Consider the following 19,526-nt stretch of genomic DNA (forward strand, 5'->3'; position numbering starts at 1 on the left):
CCCACTTTATTATTACAGAAAGGAGGATAACATAGAAAATGTAGCAGAACATCATTGGTTTTTTAATGTTGGAATCATTTAGTTATTGATTTATTACATGCCTTATTTATGGTACAGCCAAAACATATAATAGCTGTGCCATAAACATGTGGCATATATGATTACTAAGTTATATGGTTAAACTAAAGATATATTTTTGTTGTTCTTGTACTAAGTATGAAACTCCATTTGATGAAAGCCAAGTTGCAAAGTAAGTTTAGAGCCCTGAATTTTGACTTGCATACAACATGAAAGTGTTAATGCTGGTGGAAACATCTGTGGTTTACAGAAGAATCATTCAATTTACTGCTGAGGCTGTGACTCTGAGGAACATTTGAGTTCTTACCAGCAGTTACAGGGTAGAAGCTTCTAGTTACAGGTAACTGAGTGATATACTTTCTTTTCCCTATCTGTAATGTGAAGCTTCCTAAACCTGTTTTTTTTTAAACATCTTTTCCTTTGTCTTTCTTTGCCTGCCTTTCTTTCTGCCTGTCTGTCTCTGTGTCTCATAAATCTCTACCATCTGCCAGTTGGTAAGGAATATCATAGGAATGCACAGCTGTAATTGATAAAAGCAGAGATCCTTAATTGCTCCTTGGTCACTCCCATTAAAAAGAAATTCATACTGATTTTCAGAAGATTCTTTTATTTTTCTTGATATAAAAGATTTTTTTTCCCCATTATGCTGTGAGTCATTGATCATTAGAGATTGGCTTAAGGCTGAGGCATGTAATTTAGTATCCCTACCAAAATTACTATTATTCGTTACTTTGTTTTTACATGTCAGCAAGACTAAGGCGTAAGAAAGACACAACATGGAATGAGATGTTACAGTGAAAGCAGAAATGTAAAGGCAACAGGAGAATGTCATTGCTATATATAGAAATCAAGCTAGAAAATAGTGGTCTAGAAGAGTTTAAAATTTTTTGTTTGTTTTTGCATAAAGCTTAGTTTTTGTTATGACTAGTCTTTCTTTAATTCACTGCTGCACTCTGAAGAAAATGAGATGTGCATTTATTTCTACATCTTGATTCTGCTTAGTTTACTAAGGAAAATAAATTCATATGATGAATTCTGATAATCATTGAATGGTTTGGGTTGAAAGGAACCTTAAAGCTTATCCAGTTCCAGCATCCTGCCATGGGCAGGGATACCTTCCACTAGGCCAGGTTGCTCAAAGCCCCAACCAACCTGGCCATAAACACTTCCAGGAGTGGGGCAACCACAGCTTCTCTGGACAACCTGTGCCAGTGCCTCACCATGCTCACAATAAAGAACTTCTTCCTTATATCTAATCTAAATCTACCCTCTTTCACTTGAAAGCTATTGCCTCTTGTCCTGTTACTACACGCCCATGTAAAAAGTCCCTCTGCAGCTTTCTTGTAGGCCCATTTAGGCACTGAAAGCTGCTCTAAGGTCTCTCCAGACCCTTCTCTTCTCCAATCTGAACAATCTTGTCTTCACAGGAAAGGTGCTCCCGCCCTCCTCTGATCATCTTCGTGGATTTTGATATCCTTCTTACTTTAGGGACCTCAGAGTTGAATACAATGCTCCAGGTGCAGTCTCACGCAAACAGAGTGGAGGGGGAGAATCACCTTCTTTGACCTGCTGGTAATGTTTCTTTTCATGCAGCCCAGGATATGTTATAATAATGTGCAGCATAATAATTAATGTTTAGATCAAATAAAAATATGACATACATTAGCACCAACACAATATACTAATTGTATATTGCGTTTTATTTTTTTTTCCAGTAAAAAAGTAGCACTTCATATTGAGGCATTTGCCAGGATGCTTTGTCATTTCCAAATGCTATTGACTGTGTTGATAAATTCCTTGGTGTCACATTAGTGCACCCATGCCATTTTCTTGTCTAGACTGTAGCCTCATATGACAGATTTTTAAATAGATTTTATATGTGCTGCATCAAGGGACATAAATATTTACCTGTAATGTCAAGTCAAAATTAAGGGTACATTTTTCCTTTCACTATAAATTCAGCAGAGTAAAAAAAAATAAAGACAAGTTGTTATTCTACCTATAATTTGCATATTTGTAAATCCAGCACCTTTTCTCAGGTGTCTGGTACCCCTTCTCTACCCAGTCTTGTCTATCTGTGTGCCAGGCCACTGTTCTTGTAAGCAGACTTGTAACAAAATGAGACACAATGTCCTCAAATACCTGACAAGCTAATTGCAGACTTGCTAAATCCCTCAAAATGCCAAACAAATTAGTGAAGAGCAAACCAGTTGCTTTTTGAAAGGCGCTGATGACTTTCAGTGTGCTTCTGAATCATGGGCATTGCAACCTGGAGGATGTGAGCTGAAGTCCAGAGAAGCCTGTTCAGTAAAGTTGGCATAGGTCTGGTTGAGTTCTTGTGAGACTTTTCAGTCGTTACGCCTCTCCTGTTAATGTCTCCTCTCTATGGAATGATGAGAAAGGTCAAAATCTTTAAGGAGTATATTTGAAGAGAAGTAACAGTAGGTGGCACGTGAGGGTTACTACTGTTGGAGAAGATGAGTGGACAAAGCAAGGAAAAAGGGAAGTTTCCTTGTTACACTCATTGCCAGTTCCTGCCATTTCTGTTCACGTGTCTTTTCTAGAGTGAGAATGCTGAGACATTACGCACAGCTGTTTGGCAGGGCTGTTGTAAGCATCAATCCACTAAGTTTTCCTGCTTGTGAATGTAAAAAAAATATGTAAATGAGTAGAAAAGTTCTTTCACTTGAGTAGAACCATGGAATCATAGAATAGTTAGGGTTGGAAAGGACCTTAAGATCATCTAGGTCCAACCCCCTGCCATGGGCAGGGACACCTCACACTAAAACATATCACCCAAGGCCTTGTCCAACCTGGCCTTGAACACTGCCAGGGATGGATCATTCACAACCTCCCTGGGCAACCCATTCCAGTGCCTCACCACCCTAACAGGAAAGAATTTTCTCCTTATATCCAATCTAAACTTCCCCTGTTTAAGTTTGAACCCATTACCAGCTTTCCTCAGATGGGCAGCTGTGTTCTCTCCCTAGCTCCTTTCGTGCAAAGCAACCAGCAGCAATTAGTATAATAGCATGAATTAGTATAACAATATAAACAGTTTAATTAGCCTACTTGAATTAGACCCATACTTTCATTTAAAATGGATTACTAGATACCACACTGCCATGGGACCCTGTGCCTTCTGCAGCAGGACACGATGAGGAGACCAGCAATCTTGACCCAGCCAACCTATCACAGTAAATTTCTGTCCACAGCCTCATGTAACTTCTGCATTTCTGCTTCCTGCTTCCTTGTGTTTTCCTTCTGCTTCAGTTACCTGACATCCTGATACTGAGCCTCAAAACAGGATTGAATCTTTTTGCAGGTATTTCTGCACAAAACCACCTTGTCTCTTGTGCTCCACCTGTGTCCATGTGTCCTGGGTTCAGCAGTAGCAGTCATTTTTCTCTTTCTTGGTAGCTGGTTCAATGCTATGTTTTGACTTTCGGGCTGGGAACAGAGCTGATAAAAATGATGTTTTGATTTGGCCAAGGACTTTGTGAGCCTCATGCTCTGCCAGGGAGGAGGGGAAGCCAGGAGGAAGCAGAGACAGGACACCTGACGCAAACTGACCAAAGAGGTATTCCATACCACAGCACGTCATGCCCAGGAGGTAACTGGGAGTTACCCGGAAGGGCTAGGTGAACTGCAGGATTGGAGGAGGTATCAGTCAGTGCTTGATCGGGCTGGGGGGGCAAGTTATTGGTCGCCTGGTGATGGGGTGTTGTATTCTCCTCCCTTGTTATTTCCTTTATCATTACTATTATTGGTGGTAGCAGCAGTGATTTGTGTTATACCTTAGTTACTAAACTGTTCTTATCTCAACCCATGGGAGTTGCATTTCTTTTCGATTCTCCTCTCCATTCCCCCAGGAGTATGGGGAGGGCAAGAAGGGGGGAGTGAGGGAGTGAAAGCTCTCTGGTTGGGGTTAAACCACAACACCATGGTAACAAATCCCATCTTCCCCTTCTGAGAGGAATAAATTTGGTTTGTTTGCAGTTTACATTTTTCACTGTTATCAGACCCATTAGCATTTTCTTAAAAAGATGAGTTTCAATTGCAAAACAAACTTTCTTTGTTCATGGGAAAGGGCTCAACTCAAGTGGCTGGTATCTGTTGAAAGCATAATGAATTATTACTCAGATCTGCACATCTCTTAAATAGCATAAAAAGCAGTCGTCAAAACAGACCTGATTCCAAAAGTCCAAATATAACTGCTGGTACATTCACATCCCAATAAAACTGGAAGTAGTCCTCATTACTGAAGCTAACTTTAAAGAGAGCAATTGTGTTAAAATTGTAAGTCAACTGTCAGGCACAACTGAAGGAATAAGGAATATTCGTGAATGTTATGTGCACACGGTGACTGATTCAGTATTCCTTTTCCAAATAGCTTTCACTACAATTCAGCAATGCATTCTTCCCTCACAATGGCTAGATTGAAACCAGACAGTGATTGCACTTCACTAAGCAGAACCTCAAGTTTTTAAGAGCTGTGTGTAAAGAAAAGTGGATAATTCTCAATTATAAAGGGGAAGCTTCTTAAAAGGCTGATAGGAGAAGAAATTAAAGGAATGGAAAACAAGACAGAAAAAATTCCTATTCAAACAATTGCCTTAAGATGTAAGCACATCACTTTTATGCTATATAGCAGCAGCCCAAAGCTTCTCCCATATGCCAGTACCTGAGCAGACCTTTGTCTCCAGGACCACACACAGGGATGGGCTAAGATCTAGCCTGGGAAACCAATTGCTAGGAAAAAGGAGAGCATATAAAGAGACAAAACTCAGGAAGGTCACAACTTCATTTCCAAGATACACTACCCGTCCTCAGACTTTGTGTCCTGGAAACATCTGGCTTTCTGTCTCTACCTCAAGTTCCAAATTGTCAGCTTAAAGAAGCTCCAGTAGCAATGAGCAGTAGAACAAAGACAAAACGTATCAAGTAATTGAACTGAATAGTTATTACCTGTGCCTCCCTAGGCAGACCTTATGTTACATGAACATTCATTGTTCTTGGCTGGCTAACCTGTAAAATATTTCACTTTGAAGGCTAATGTTCTTTTCCAACTTTAGTAAGTCTCAGGACAATGTTCTTTTCACTTTGCACACTTGTGTTTTATAGCATCTTCAGGATTAATATTTGCCCGTCTTTGATGCACAGGCTACCTTGCTAGAAATAAAACTTCTGATTTTATAGAATCATAGAATAGTTAGGGTTGGAAAGGACCTTAAGATCGTCAAGTTCCAACCCCCCTGCCATGGGCAGGGACACCTTGCTCTAAATCATATCACCCAAGGCCTCGTCCAACCTGGCCTTAAACACTGCCACGGATGGAGCATTTACCATTTCTTCAGGCAGCCCATTCCAGTGCCTCACCACCCTAACAGGAAGGAATTTTCTCCTTATATCCAATTTAAACTTCCCCTGTTTAAGTTTTAACCCATTACCCCTTGTCCTATCACTACAGTCCCTAATGAAGAGTCCCTCCCCAGCATCCCTATAGGCCCCCTTCAGATACTGGAAGGCTGCTATGAGGTCTCCACACAGCCTTCTCTTCTCCAGGCTGAACAGCCCCAACTTTCTCAGCCTATCTTCATATGGGAGGTGCTCCAGTCCCCTGATCATCCTCGTGGCCCTCCTCTGGACTTGTTCCAACAGTTCCATGTCCTTTTTATGTTGAGGACACCAAAACTGCATACAATACTACAGGTGAGGTCTCACAAGAGGAGAGCAGAGGGGCAGGATCACCTCCTTCAACCTGCTGGTCACGCTCCTTTTGATGCAGCCCAGGATAAGGTTGGCTTTCTGGGCTGCAAATGCACAATGAAGCCAGCTCCTGTTCAGTTTCTCATTGACCAGCACCCCCAAGTCCTTCTCCACAGGGCAAAGAATCTCTTCTTTGCTCAACCTGTAGCTGTGCCTGGGATTGCTCTGACCCAGGTTTAGGACCTTGCACTTGGCATGGTTAAACTTCATGAGGCTTGCATCAGCCCACCTCACAAGCGTGTCAAGGTCCCTCTGGATGGCATTCCTTCCCTCCAGCGTATCAACCGAACCACACAGCTTGGTGTCATCGGCAAACTTCCTGAGGGCACACTCAATCCCACTGTCCATGTCAGCGACGAAGATGTTAAACAAGACCGGTCCCAACACCGATCCCTGAGGGACACCACTCGTAACTGGTCTCCAGCTGGACATTGAGCCATTGACCACAACTGCTTGTGTGCGGCCATCCAGCCAGTTCTTTATCCACCAAGTGGTCCATCTATCAAATTGATGTCTCTCCAATTTAGAGACAAGAATGTCGTGTGGGACAGTGTTAAACGCTTTACACAATTCCAGGTAGATGACATCAACTGCTCTACCGCTGTCCATCAGTTCTGTAGCCCCATCATAGAAGGCCACCAAATTGGTCAGGCAGGACTTCCCCTTAGTGAAGCCATGCTGGCTGTCACCAAGTACCTTGTTGTTTTTCATGTGCCTTAGCATGCCTTCCAGGAGAATCTGCTCCAAGATTTTGCCAGGCACAGAGGTGAGACTGACTGCTCTGTAATTCCTTGGGTCATCCATTTTCCCCTTCTTGAAAATGGGGGTTATATTTCCCTTTTTCCAGTCTTCGGAAACTTCACCTGACTGCCATGATTCTTCAAATATGATGTCCAGCGGCTTAGCAACTTCATTTGCCAGCTCCTTCAGGACCCGCGGTTGGATTTCATCAGAACCCATGGACTTGTGCACGTTCAGATTTTTAAGATGGTCTCAAACCAGATCCTCTCCTACAGTGGGCCCAAGGTCTTCATTCTCACAGTCCCTGCGTCTGCCTTCCAAGACTTGGGTGGTGCGGTTAGAGCCTTTGCCAGTGAAGACTGAAGCAAAGAAGTCATTCAGAATCTCAGCCTTCTCCAAATCCTGGGTAGCTAGTTCTCCCAATAGCTTCCGGAGGGGGCTTACATTATCCCTAGTCTGTTTTTTATTCGCTAAGTACCTATAGAATCCCTTCCTGTTATCCTTAATATCCCTAGCCAAGTTTAATTCTAACTGTAAAGTAATGTAACTTTGATAAAGGCTGAGGTGATGATCAAATTCTTACAACCCAGTCACACATCCTTAGTAAATGCTACTCATTCAAGCATCTTTAAGGGAGAAAGCATGTCTCTGGACTCTCATCACTAGTGTGCCTCAGAAGAGACTTTAGCCTTGCTCTTGCACTTGTTGCTTTTAATAACAAAGATTCTTTTTACTCCAGTGTTATAGAATCAGTCTTTCAGATTTCCTCCATCAAAAATATATTCATGTATTGCAGACTGATACAGTGATTCCTAAACAAGTTAACACTAACAGAAAGTTTAGTATTCATAGCACTGGGGATGAGAGAGTGAGAAATAGGTAATAAATAAGGCTAAATTTTGGTCTTTAGCACATAGCATTCCCATTAAGATAAATGCAAATTCATTCAAAACAGTAGAATCTGACCTAGTAAGACATATTGATTTCTGACTATTCTGAGAGAGCAGTGAAATGAGAAATCCAATTTGTATCTAATACATGGCTTTTTCATCAATACTGGGAGTACAAACCATTTTTGAAGGTGGACTGCAATTGCCCTTGGCTAATTATATATATATATATATATATAATATAAATTAGTACTCAAAAGGGAGAGAGGTCTGTGTCCCACTTTTAAATTGTCAGTACCTTGTACTGACAGTAACAGGTTCATCAAAACATTAGATAAATTAAACTTAATGACTAAAATGAAGAAGCTCCTACTCATTTACCTGCAGTCTATTTAAATAGACATAGGGTTTATAAGTTATTTAGTTTCAAGGGACAATATCGAGAAAATTACAGAAATCATCTCAGACTCTGTAGTTATTGAAACTTGATCATAGTGTGATAATCTTGCATATGTTTATATGCTGATTTTGATTTTGTTTTGAGGTTTTTTTTCATCTGTTTTTTTTAAGTGACTATTTTTTACCTGGGGCTTTTAAAAAATAGGGACTTTTTATTTATTTTTTTTTAAGATGAAATGAAAATAAGCCTTGTGCTACTTCTGTCAGTCATTTTTTATTTATTGCCATACTCATCTAAAGAAGAGGAATGCTATTTTCAAGATCCCTTGAAGCTATTGCAGAAGTTCCAGTATGTTTGAGAGTCAGCATATTGAAGAAACAAATGTTACAACAAAACATTTGCAACTGAACGGTCAGTACAGAACATGGGTCGCTGCTAACATTTACTGTTCCCACTGCTAAAAATCTGAAAGAATGACTAGTATAAATGAGTGTAGACAGGGGCCTTGTAGTGGAAGAGGAAGGTGCTAGTTGCTAGTTGCTAGTTCCTGCTGTTGTTAGGCTGCTGATTTATATCTGGAATAAGCTATTAGTAAGTCTGTGTTGGTCAGGAGGTTTCAGGCTGTTCTTGCCATAAGAAAGGTACCAGTGACATTGTTTTGTTCATGCCAACCATTGGTGTGCTTCTCCATACTCAGAAAACCACCTATGGACTAAATGGCTTTTTAAAGCTAATATTACTGGAATGAAAAATATCTGTCATCCCACTCAGAGCCTCCCATGCCTCTTAGCCTCTAATTCAGGCCTCCCACCACCTTTCATCCTGTGACTGAAAGAGGGTGGGAGGAAGAAAGGTCTTGCAGGACCAGAAATAAATTAAGGTGGGTGGGAGATCTAGAAATAAAGGTTGAAGTGGTTGGTAGGTCAAAATGGGATTGGACCCTAGTAGTAAAGTACAGGCTGAAAGGTTTGGAAAGCTTAAAGGATGTGAGAAGTCAGGAAAAAAGTCATGGTCAAAAAGGGTAGGAGGTCTTAAAGTGGAGGTCCAAAGGAGGCACAAAATAAAGCAGAGGCTCAGAGGAGGGAAAAGACTAGAAAAGAGTAGCAGTCAAAAGGGGTGAAAGTTTGTGTGAAGCTGGAAATAAAGTAGACGCTAAAAGTCATTGGAGTCCCAAAATAAAATAGAGGCTTTAAAAGGGTGGGGAAAAGAAGTGGATCACAGGCAGAAATAAACTAGAGGCCAAAAGGGGCTGGAGGCTGTAGATAGAGGCTAAAGGCAGGGGGTGGGAGCCAAAAGCTGGTGAGAGGCCCTGTGTTTCTAGAAATCCATTTCTGCAAAAACTTTCCCATGGGTAGTTTCTCAATGTTGGGTGGCAGCTTGTCAGCCTTAATTCCTTTTCTGAATAACTGCAGGAAACTAATCTACATTAATACATACAGTTGCAACTATTGCTTACTCTATTCTTACACTCTGAGTTTAGAAGTGATTGGGGAAGCCTCTGCTTGCAAACTGTTAGTATTTTTATGTCCTTAGAGGAAATTAACTCTGCTTGCTCTTTATCTTTGGAATGGAGCTATAGCAGTGGTTTTGATTTACTGAAAAAGTTTTAATGTGTATACTTTGCTATAGTAGAAGTAGTGAAACTGGCCTTCATCTAAGCACAGAAATTGTGTATCTGAGCTGCCACTATAAAAACCAAGTAACTTGAGTATATTGGGAGTGGCTGGGATTGAGTTACCTTTCTCCGTAATTGGCCTGTTTTGGATTTACGGTTAGAAATGTTGCTAAAACACCAGTGTTTTGTGTATTGCTGAACGGTATTTACACAGAGTCAAGGTTTTTCCTGCACCAACTGTGCTATCACTGTAGAGACTTGCATGCCATATGGAAGAACGTGATTATAGATGAAGTGTTTGACAACATTGGCACTTACTGTGTGTTGATGGTGTCAATGCCCTGGACAGAGTCTATGGCAGCACTCACCACCACTCAAATGCAGTACTACTCAGTTATTTTGTATTCAAGTTTTAGACTGTAGTGGATAACAACTCTTTTGACCAGGAGAATGGGAAAGGATGAGAATAAAGCTTGGAGCAGTTTGAAAAATAACTGAAGGCACTGTATCTTGAAACTCTGTCACTGTATCATTGACACTCACGTACCCAGCATTTAGTAATGAAGGATTTCGCACTGATGATTCCATCAAAAAAATGAATACTGCTACTGATCCATTCTTGCTGCCATTTCATGTAAAGACCACTGATGCCCATTTATTAAGTGACTAATATGTTCTTGAGAGTTTGGAGAGCATGGAATGAGAAACAAACATGAGGGCATCTCTGGTAATTGCTGGGTTTGAGTCTCCCTTTTGTTTGTGAAAAGGATGAAAGAACAGGCTGTTTCAGGAGAGCACTCTGAATTGTTAAGACTCAGAGCATCTGTATTGAAGGGAGAATGCAGATTTTCCAAATTTAGAAGTCCATATAGAGCACACTTTCCTTTCAGTACTTTCCTGTGACAGTCAATTCCAGTTGACAGCAGGAAGAAATGATGTGTACTAAATAAACCTTATTACATGAAATGTTTTTTCTTTTAACTGGCAATGTCTGCACTTCTGGAAAATACAAAAAAAAAAAAAGGCGAAACAAAAAGGCCACAAACAAACAAAAAACTCTGACAAAACAATTAAAAAAACCTTATTAAATTGCAATGATTTGTAAGAAATAATGTCTTATAAAAGCATTCACAATCTTCTACATTATATAGAAAGCTGTAAAAAACTGGTTTTATGTTAGAGAATTAAAAACTAATCAGCTTTGGCTTCTATTAGGTCGCTTTTATTTTTAAACTCTTATTTTCTACTATGGAGGGGACACACACAAAACGTTCTGTTTAACATTTTTGAGTGATGCACACTAAGCCCCTCAGCTCTACCAGAACTGCCACTTCAACTCAAACAAAAGCCAGATGAAAGAAACAAAGGATAATAGCAACAGTTTTAACCTATTTCCAAGCCATCTTGCTTGTCAAATCAAAAGTGTTCCCATGATTAAAATTTGTTTGAAACATGGCAGGCTGTGAGTATAGCCATTTTCCTCATATCCTGTTAGCCTCTCCTCCTTAACCTCAGGAAACAAAGAGCCAGAAATGTAACCAGTTGCCTGCTTTGAATACATGGTATGTCCACTCAGCATCCTTGAGCAAAAATAGTTGCATATCCACATAAGCCCATAAAAGTAACAGCACAAGCCAGTGAACCAACAAGTTGAAGAGTGCCTAAACAAACACTGTTAAGAACCAGAAGACTCTGAAAAGGATTTTTCTGTGGCAGTGGTGAAGAGCAAGCTCACTTATGGTGACTTTCAAGCAGTTTGTCAAGACTAGAAAGGATTAAACTAACAATACATGTTATTGGTAAGCTACTTTGACTGGGACAGTCCTTGAAGTAATAGCCAGACTTGTGCAAAGCAAGCTGCTGTGAAGTGTGCAAACCAACCTTGAAATCCGAAAGTGATTAGAAAGCTGAAGCATATTCTTTGATGTTCTAGAAGCATGAATTTAATGTTTTCTTATATCAAAACTTTTCTTTCTATGACAGTTATTTCACTTGGCTATTCAAGAGGCTTGAGTCCTGAGGAGTACAAGGGCAACACTGAAAACAGGCTATGTTATAGATGCGAACTCAAGAAGTATAAAATCTTTTCAAATCATGCCCATTGTCTTTAAACTTGCAGCCAGAGGCCCTGCTGACTATTGTCATAATAAATTTGCAAAAGCTATCTCAGCTGTGAAGAGCTGAGATAAATGATAAGCAGCACCTTTGTTACTATGTATTTTAATTGGAATAGGACGCTGATGGAAGGAAGACAGGACTTGCTGGCATCGTTAGTTCTTTCTTTAATATATATTGGCTTAGAACATGGATAGGATAACACTATTCTATGAAAATCTCACACAGGGCTGACTGGCTCTAAACCAGTTTGAATTCACAGTGCATCCTTACATACTTATTTTTTCTCTGAACTTAAAGATTCTCCTCTTCTTCTGAAGTCCTGTCAAATCTTACTGCATCTAGTAAAAACAATGCAGTGCTTTATCTTTATTTCAAAAGTATTCTTCATTGTAAGCATGGCTGCCAGACTGTGAGGAGAATTTATCACCCCAAATGTAAATACTTAACTTCAGTTTATCTCACTTAGACTTTACTCATTAAGAGTCATTGATCTTAGCAAAAGCCAACAGCTGCTGATATTTGGTAGCTTACAGAACTCTAGGGAAATATTTGCATCAGTTTGTTCTTTTCCATCGTTTTGAAGATATCAAGATTCAATATGCTGCTGTAGGTCCATCATACCTGAATTCTGAGAAGAAACTCTGCCTCAATTGGAATGTTTTTCATCAGGAATCAATAAAAACATGCAGTAGATGCACCAAGAACAAAACCAATTAATAGAGGTACCTTTGGAGATATGAAATAATTGCAATTTTGTTTGATAGTAGAGATTTATCTTTACTGCAAGGTTGCCTTGAGTGGTGTTTTAGTCTCCTAACTTGAGGTATTTCTACATGCAAAGCCATTAATCTGTGTAATTCAGAGATATTTTTCATTTTTCCTACTACAGGGAAGGCTGGATCTTGAATCGGCACCAACTGTCAGCTATGACTAACCAAAGACAGACACTAGCTGAATGTCTTTAAACCTTCACTGTCTCCTACAGTTCTTCTGCCATTCCCATAAAGCAGCAGTCATTTCTCTTAACAACTAAAGGGGAAAGGGTATATAATAGCAACTTTACTAGTGTAGAAAGAGAGATGTAACACTTGAATTGTCACAAGGGGCATAAGTAATCCCCTTTTATCACTGACGCTTATGTCACTTCGCTGTATGGCCTTTTACTGAAGTTAACCTTGCTGAAGAGAAACAACCCGAGTATCTGGTTTTGTTCAACTATGTAGTGAAATGTTCTGAATTTGCCCTTTTCAAGTCCAGTTGCTGCAAAAAAAAAATCTACTCCCTAAGCATTTCAAAGTACTCAGCAAAACTTTAATATGCACCCTTTAGAAAATTGTGTTAAAAGACGATATCTAATGGCAAAGGAAAGACTTTAGATTAGACCTTTGTTGAGGCAATACCATATTTTGTTACATACTGTTTCTTTGAATCCAGTTGAAAGATGTTGATCATATTAAACAGCTGTAACTACATTCTTTATACTCAGTGCCACATACATGTTTTTATACAGCTCAAAGATCTGTAATACTTTTCAGGCCTGCAGTGTAGCTTTGTGAGAAGTTTCTTTGTGTTTCCTTTCTCTTGTGAAAAGCAAACCCAGTAAAAGACAGTATACTTAAAAGCTTTTCCCTTTTTTGGTCCTAATATGTGGGTTTCATGTCATAGCAATTTTGTAATGCTATGTAATGCTTTTTTTTTTCTACTATTCTGACTCTCTCAAATAAAAAAGTGGTATAAAAATTAGCCTAAAACAACCACACAGTAGATTAAATCCAACTATAGTGGAAACTGAAGCACATTTCCAGCTGTCATTCCTCATGGACTTGCAGCTCATCACCCAGCTCTGTTGCACAATTATTATTATGGCAATCCATAGTTCACTTACACAGGTTTTTGTGGATGTTTTTTGAAGTTACTGGTCCTTTTCTGCATGAATTCACTCAAAAACATCAATATTCCACAAGCAAAGTTACTCCTAAGCCATATTGCTCCTGAAGCTCAAAAAAAATATTAAGGGTTTGCTTATAGGTTTCTAAATATAGACTTCTGAATTCTTGCCGGTATATTGAGTATATTTTCTTGGGCAGAATAGTAGTAGAAAAATACAGAGCAAGAAAGACATAGAGCTATATAGAGAGGGGGTATCTCTTGTTGGTGTAATCTGCAGGCATTCAATATAAACATTTTCTTTTGAAGTTGCATCTCCCTGTTGTACAGACTTTTTTATTTCAAAATGGAATTCAACAAAAGTCACATGATGAGAAGGGTTTCCTGTAGGCAAAGGGAAGGATCTGTCTTATTTGAATGAATTATCACTTCTGCTAATAGTTGGGCTCTTTTTTTCTAGCAGAGGATACTGCTAGAACTCTGCACTGGAAACAGTGGGGTAAAACTGGGCCTGTGTAAAACACCATGCTGAACTTGCCACACTTTGATTCCTGCAGCACCAAATATCCCAAAGACTGATACTGTGTTCCTCTTGTTGCAGTCTGCTCCTGATCCTTACTGTAAAGTCATTATCTGAGCAATGTCAGATTAATTTTGGGGTGAGCAGTTTCCACTGAAATATCTGATAGAAACACCACCTGGAACCTGTGACTTTATACAAATACACAGTGTGTTCAGGGCCTATATTGGAGAAATACGTTAATGCTCTTTTGTATGCAGTGTAAAATTATCTTTAATTACTGTAACAAGTATCTTTAGACTGTGAAAGAAATATTAAAGTGAAAGGAAATATCTGTCCCTACCCAACTCACAAAGGCTACAAGGAAAAATCAGGGTGTGAAAGACCAGCAAACAAAAAAAGAATTGGATGTAAACATTATTCACTTTCCCCTTACTCTTCCAAGAAAGAAACATAAAATCCTTCATGAAAAGTTCAACTTAAATGTGGTAGTAAGTGTGTATAGGTGATAATCAACCTTTCTGTTCTCTATGGTTTCTCATTGCTTAGGACCAAGCACTTTCATTTTGACTTCTATTGGTTAGAAACTTTTTCTGTTTTAGCAGCCTATAGGCTTCCTGTAATGTGTTTGCAGAGTTAAAGACAAAACAGAGTCTATAAGGATAAGGACTTTGACTAGAGTTTCATTTAGAAAGGCAATATAGATTCTACTGACACAAGGGAGGGCCGTATAATTTGAAAGATGCTGCTTGCTACTAGCTTAGCAAACTTCAGCAACTGAGGTCATGGTGGTCTGACCTTAGAGTGGAACTAAATAGATACCTGTTTTGTTGTGTGATTGAATTTCCAGTATCATCTTCTCCTTCACATTAGTTGAGGTCCTCAGTTATGCTTGTGTATTTTCTTGGGATTTGCAATATCTCATTTCTTGACTTTTAATTATTAAGAAATAGCTTTGAAATGGAATATCCTCTTTGCAAACAGATATAAGCTAGAAACTACTGCTATTTGAACTGTCATTTACCACCAAAACAGAACTCAGCCTGCTGGGTCCTGCAATTCAGGAAACAGAAACTTTCCAAATACAAAATCTGGGTTCTTAAGCAACAGCTCATATCAACCCAGCTTTGCCAAAAAGACAGAAGGAAAAATGAACAAAATTAAATGGAGCAGAAATGAAACATTTCAGTAATTTATTTTTTTTTAATATTGTCATATTTTATTTGCTTGTGGCTGTTCAGTAGTGGATAAAAGCATACCCAAATAAAAACAGATTGTAAAAAATCTGTATAGTCTTAATGCTTTGTTAATTGCTTTATAGTTGTGATATATTTGCAGAGGTCAGCTGAAGGGATCTTTATTCAAACCAGCAGTATTAAATTTTAGCAGAAAAAAACACTTCTTGATATATAAACATACATTTCCTCCTAACATACCAGTATCATTAACTTATTCTAGGTTCCAAAGCTCAGTGATGATAGGAAGATCGTGACAGTTTCAAATAGGACCTCAGTGGACCTATATAATTCACAGTAGGGAGGGTTTTGAATAGCCCAAGAGTAAATCACTTTGGTTTAGAATAACTTCCGAGTTTTTTTCTTTTTTTCAGCTGTTAAGGAGTAAAGGAAATCGAGTCTCTTTGGATATTATCCATGTAAAAATTGGTAATCACATTCTGAGTTTCTTGTCAAGGGACTGAAATATGTGGGACTCTGTAAAGCTGAGGAAAAACATGGCTTATGTTTTCTTGGGTCAGACCTCTGCTGTAAAATGAAACAATTCTAAAACAAAACTTCCATCACTGAGACAATAAAAATTAGGATAAAATAAGACTTGCACAAAAATCCGTTTGCACCATGCAAGAGACAAATGAAATGTACAGCCTTTCAGGTTAACGTTATAGCCAAACCTTGCAATTCATGGCAAAAGTTCAGATAACGCGCAAAATGAATCCTAAAACAAGGTAACAAAAAATAACTGCACCTTGTGTATTTGCAAATACACAATGGAGGCAAATAGAAAATAGAGGCTTTTTGAAACATTGTAAGCAAGTACAATTAAAACAGTAACAGCCCATTGAAACTAATTTTATCTGGTGGCATAAAATACTGTGAAACTATTAATGCAGATCTCAGTGGTAATTTTGCAGGAAAATCAGTTAAAATAAACATCACACACTGATAATCATTTGGAACTCTTATTCCAGGATATTATCACATCTGCACATTAAATTAATTTCTGTTGCTACAGAAACATGTTTTTGTGCTGCACTGCATGAATCATAAAGCTCTGTGTTTTACAGATATATTAAGCTGTGGATCTCGTTGACATTGGCTTAAGTCAAATATTGTCACAGGAGGTAATAGTGCAAGTCATGAGAGTTTCTTTATACATAATGCAATTTATTTAATATACACAGATTAAGGGCCTGATTTGTCAGTGATTTAAACACAAGCGTAGTCTTATTTTAAACCAGCAGGACTATCTAAATTGTTAAAATAAAGCAAAGTACTTAACATCTCAAATTGAGACCTAAAATAGGAATCTGGAAATAGATCTGTAACTGCAGCCCTTTAAACCTGCTTGCTATACCATTAAAATTTGCCTTAATTAGCAATTAACATTGCTATTTGAAGCTTAGAATGTCTAGTTGCCCTGAGGTGTTTTGGTTTATTGGTTTGGTTGGGTTTTGTTTTGTTTTTCTGTGGTGGGTCTGGGGGGGGGTTTGGGTGGGTTTTTTGTTTGTTGGTTTGGTTTTTGTTGTTTTTTTTGGGGGGGGGTGTTGTTCTGGGTTTTTTGTGTTGGTTTTTGTGGTTTTTTTTTTTCTATAGCTTTTGCTATGCATGCTTTAAAATGCAAATCAAAATCAAATTTTAGGTAGAGGAAATACCAGCTCAGCACCTGTCTCCCATTGCCAGCTGCACAGAGCAAAGGCAAAAGGGCAAAGCAAAGACCCACTGGCCATGGAGAGGAATACCAGATGCAGAACGTATAGTGTTTGTTTATACCCATTTTCAATAAAATTGCAAATTCCTTTCAGAGAGTAAATGATCCAAATATTACTAATTTTTTGTCCCTCAGAATCCCTAGAATGGACAATTTATAATCTCAAAAAGGATAGGTCTTGTTAAGAAATTGTATATTTGTAGAAAGAGATAATATAACACTACAATAGATTTAGAGTGTTTTATTTGTTGGTTTTAACCTGAAAAAAAAAAGAAGTCTTTCCCTTCCTGCAAATCTGAAACACTGTTGAGAAGTCTGACTTATTTTTAAGTTTTCCTTTTTCCATAACCTCATTTGGAGTCTATCTGCCCTGGGAAATTAGCGGAGAACCACAATACAAGTCTCCAGTTTTTACACAGCACAGTTTAAACCTTCTTATATATGAATGGACCCAATTGGACACTAGGGACCATTCATGAAAGACAAATGAAACTGGTTATGAAATCTGTGCGGAATTGCTGATGTATTCTTTTATTCAATTCATGCCTTATTTACATGAATTATCCTTTATCAGTGTTTGTCTATGCACATCAAGAGTCCTCATGATGGTACAGTGGAAAGCATAATTCCCACTTGTTTGAACTGATTTCATTAAAAAAGAAAAAACACATTACTCTTTCCAACACACCATGAGGGAATCCAGAAGAATTGAGAATCTAACACAGTATTCAACTATGCAACACAGTGGTGCAATCGCATCCACACTGAATGCATTCAGCTCTCAAAAGCCGTAAAAACTCAAAGGGCACTGTTCCATTCTGAAAGCATGTTTCCTGTGACTGGGAAGTCTTAGCATGCGGTCAGTACCTCAAACCTGGTTTTCCCTAGGCAAGATCTTGTGCTGTGATTTTTTTTCTTCCATTCCCAAACTGATTTAGACCTCTGCATCTCATGTGGGAACCTGATCTCAGTGGATAAGGCAATGATTTTAATCATCATTAAGGGTCCCTCTAACAGCCATGAAGCTATATTGATATTCATTTTCTGAGGGTTTAAGACATCATTGCCATGGATACACCACCAAAGAAGCCACCAAATTCCTTAGTTGCAGTCCTTTATGAGTAAAGCCATGTAAAGGCTTTCAACATTTCTTCTACATCCTTGCAATTGTTTCTGCAGCTCTCTATTAATTTCAGTACTTGCTGGAGCTTCATCTACCTTGAGGCATCAGTTCTAGAATTGTCATTTTCTCTATTAAGAAAGTTGGGTTTTTTTTCCAGGACATAAAATCACATCTAAAAGCTACGATCCACCTTTTGATAGAATACACATTAGTTAAATTTCATACATGTTTTTTCTTCTATATTAAACATTAAGCAATTAAATAGATAGTTCAAAGTCAAATAAAAATATAATGGAGGAACAAACAATAGAAGTATCCCAGGTATTCAGGAATTACCAAGTGAATATTCTGCTTCTGTGAAGCCTTTTAGATACTCTTGAGTATTTTTAAGCACACTGAGATTCAGTAATCTCAAGTTCTGTGTGTTTTGTATGAATATTGCCATTTTATTCTTTAGAATTACTGACAGAATTACTTTGAAAAAAAATCCAGAAAGTGAAAATAGCATTGAGGCAAATCAACCAAACCACTGATTAATTCTGTGTTTAGATACAGCGAGATATTCCATTAATTTTGTAATAATTTAATAAAGAAATATTAAAGCATATGGTAGAACACAGAGCCATCAGACTTCATATGGCTGAACCCTGACTTTAGCCTATTAGCTGCCTATCCACAGCCTGAAACAGGGCTGAATAACTTGCCATGCTTCATGTTGGGGAATTTCTACCCAGTCAAGACCTCCTTATGTCATTCAACAGTTGTTGAACTGAAACTGATCTCCTGCCCCAGCTGTGCTGCAATTCTAAGGTGTTCTAGTAGGGAAAACTGCTGGTGAGAGAAGAAGCAGAATTCCACCTAGCCTAATATGTAGAGGTTGCCAGTAAACACAATTTCTTCTGAAGCCTGTTGAAGAAACATCATATATGGGAGTACATTTGACGCTTCTGAAAAGAAGAAGTGCAAATGGGAGGGTTCAGTCATCCCAAGTATATAAAAAAACCCTGACTCTCAGGAAAGTATAAACATAGCTGATGGTTCTGGTTGATTTGCACAATTACTCTTGCAAAAGTTGAATGTGTTGAATGGTTGTTGCTGAGAGTTTTAAAGAACTCCATTTAACTTCAACCTGGCTATTCTATCCCAGTCTGTGTGTAAATCATGAATAGCTGTTAGGCTATCTTTAAAAAGTGGTGTCTTCACTCATCCCAAACTCATCAGATCAGTTCTAAACACTGAAGGCATTTGTAAGGGAGAATAATTGGTCATAGCTGAGGAGTATGGATGGTTTTCCAGTTGTAATATTGCTATGTATGCTCAGGGCATCAATTTCTTCTGGTTAAAGCATATTCAGCACTATTTTTAACAAGAAATATAAAGGCCACCATTTCTACCTCAACCGAAAGTCCTCATTCTGTATTTCCTAAAAATCTGTTCTG

At 38.5% G+C, this 19,526-nt stretch overlaps 1 long non-coding RNA gene across 1 annotated transcript in view; it reads left to right on the plus strand.

Annotated features, from left to right (window-relative positions):
- The first annotated feature begins 298 nt into the window (after positions 1-298).
- Positions 299-19,526, plus strand: part of LOC133218614 (uncharacterized) — a 36,646-nt gene continuing 17,418 nt past the window's right edge. The window contains exon 1 of the long non-coding RNA XR_009727212.1: positions 299-418. This is a non-coding gene — a long non-coding RNA (uncharacterized LOC133218614). The remainder of the gene's footprint in view (positions 419-19,526) is intronic.

Source organism: Neopsephotus bourkii, unplaced genomic scaffold, assembly GCF_033783945.1.
Source record: "Neopsephotus bourkii isolate Nb327-2 ecotype Australia unplaced genomic scaffold, CSIRO-AGI_Nbou_v1 NB_1279, whole genome shotgun sequence".
Taxonomy (NCBI): domain Eukaryota; kingdom Metazoa; phylum Chordata; class Aves; order Psittaciformes; family Psittacidae; genus Neopsephotus; species Neopsephotus bourkii.